Source organism: Crocodylus siamensis, chromosome 8, assembly GCF_052110815.1.
Source record: "Crocodylus siamensis isolate JL-2025a chromosome 8, ASM5211081v1, whole genome shotgun sequence".
In the NCBI taxonomy this organism is placed as follows: Eukaryota; Metazoa; Chordata; order Crocodylia; family Crocodylidae; genus Crocodylus; species Crocodylus siamensis.
Window position 1 is genome coordinate 51,233,026 of NC_143402.1, and position 2,152 is coordinate 51,235,177.

A 2,152-nucleotide genomic window follows, 5' to 3' on the forward strand; every position below is an offset into this window, starting at 1 on the left:
GCCACACTTGCTGCAGGAGATGTTTTCCATCCAGAGAGGATCTTTGGTGAGATTTTTGTTTTGTTTTTAATACAAACAAACAAACAAAAAGCTTCTTTTTATCAGGGATCATGGGACCCTAAACTTTCATGCAGGAGAATGGGAGCCTGTCAGCTGAAAAGGGAGCCAGCATTTCATGTTGTGAAAAGTCCCCTTGGCCCAAGACAAAAGGGCTGCACAGGCACAGCACAGATTACATATCCTGTGATGTCCTGCAGCTACTGTCTGCCAAGTCTTTTGTGGACCAGAGAAGAAAAATCCAAAATATGCTTGGTCAGAAAATGTGCCAAAAGCAGAGGCTTCCTGGTAAGTGGCACCGCCACTCATACCTGGGCCTTCCCAGATTCAGGATCTGCTCAGGGTCTTCTCTGTGAGGAAGGGAAAAGGCCTGGCCACAGGAGGCCAGCAGCCCAGGAGGTGAGTCACATCTCTGTGAAGATTTTCCTGGTGGCAAGTTTTCTCAGTGCACCCTTCACCTCCTTGTTCCTCAGACTGTAGATCAGTGGATTCAGCATGGGAGTAACTACTGTGTAGAAGATGGAGACCGCCTTGGCCTGGCCTGTGGATGAGGTTGCTGAGGTGGGCCTCATGTAGGCAAAGACAGCTGTGCCATAGAAGAGGCTCACCACCAGCAAGTGGGAGGCACAGATGGAGGCAGCCTGGCGGCGACCTTCCACTGAGTGAATGCGCAGTATGGCAGCAAGAATACGGCCATAGGAGGCAGTGATGAGCAGGAAGGGTACCAGTAGTAGCAGGGTCCCAAAGACAAACACCACCACTTCTGCTGTGGTAGTGTCAGCTGATGCCAGTTTAATGACAGCTGGCACTTCACAGAAGAACTGGTTGATGCGATTGGGGCCCTGGTAGGGCAGGTGCAATGCAAAGCCATTGACAATCAGAGAGTTGAGGAAGCCACTGATCCAAGCTGCAGCTGCCAACCTGCTGCAAAGGTGCCGACTCATGATGGTGCCATAGTGCAGGGGGTAGCAGATGGCCACATATCGGTCATAGGCCATGATGGCAAGCAGCACACACTCAGCCATCCCAAAGGCCAGAAAGATGTACATCTGCAGAGCACAGCGAGCAAAGGGCAGAGCCTTGTGTACTGAAAGCAGATGCACTAGCATCTGGGGCACTGTGACAGAGGAGTAGCACATATCTAGCAGTGAAAGATGCAACAGGAAAAAATACGGTGCGGAGGTATGGATCAACCCCAATCAGCAGAACCATCACGGCATTCCCTGACAGGGTCACCAGGTACATAACTAGGAAGAGCACAAAGAGCAGTGTCTGTAGAGCCATGCTCTCAGCCAGTCCCAGCAGCACAAACTCCACCACGGTGCTTCGGTTTTCCACTCCCATATGCCTGACTGCCACCTGGAAAGAAGCAGAGAGCGTGGAGTTCATAGCCAAGATGTCCAGAGCCATGTCAGCAGCTTCATCCAAATCAACCACATCAAGATGCCCCCTGTTGTCGGATCCCAGTGACCTCTCCCCAGAGGAAGATGCTCTACCACACCAGCTAGGCCCTCAAGGAGCCCTCCCTGCAATGCAGGATGCAGCTGCCTCCCTCTAAAAACCCCCACTTTCACTAGAAAGCTTTAACTGAGTGCAAGCAGCTTCACATGGGTATTTGCAACCTTTTTGAAGAAAGGATCATTCTAAGGGGGTGTAATCCTGCTCCTATGGCCACAGAAGCATGCCACTGTAGCGTGGGTGCCACCAGCTACAGTGCTGTGTGTCCTTTATTAAGCATGGAGTCATACAGGTGACCAGAGAGCAGCTGGTGGCCTTAATTCATGGTTTGCCTGTTATGTCTGCAGAAGGAAAGGAAACAAGAAAGATATCACCGCAACAGGGCCTAAGAAACTGAACACCCCAAAAGGTACCCAGAAAATCCAATAGTTAAGCCTGCTTCTGACCAGCCATGTGTCCAAGAGCAGACATGAAATCAGGCTTGCATGTGGGGCAGGAGAGCAAGATGGTTTCCCACCACAAATATAAAAAAGGTGTCTGTAAATAGATTATCCAAATGGAAATTAACCCCCACCCCCCCCAAAGAAATTTAGAAGTTCAATGGAAGTCACTGAAAGGAAATTTGAGGCAACAAAAA

The 2,152-nt window shown here is 50.2% G+C and overlaps 1 pseudogene; it reads right to left on the reverse strand.

Moving 5' to 3' along the window:
- Nucleotides 1-382: 382 nt before the first annotated feature.
- LOC149858451 (olfactory receptor 2D3-like) lies at nucleotides 383-1,401 on the reverse strand (annotated as a pseudogene).
- Nucleotides 1,402-2,152: the final 751 nt, after the last annotated feature.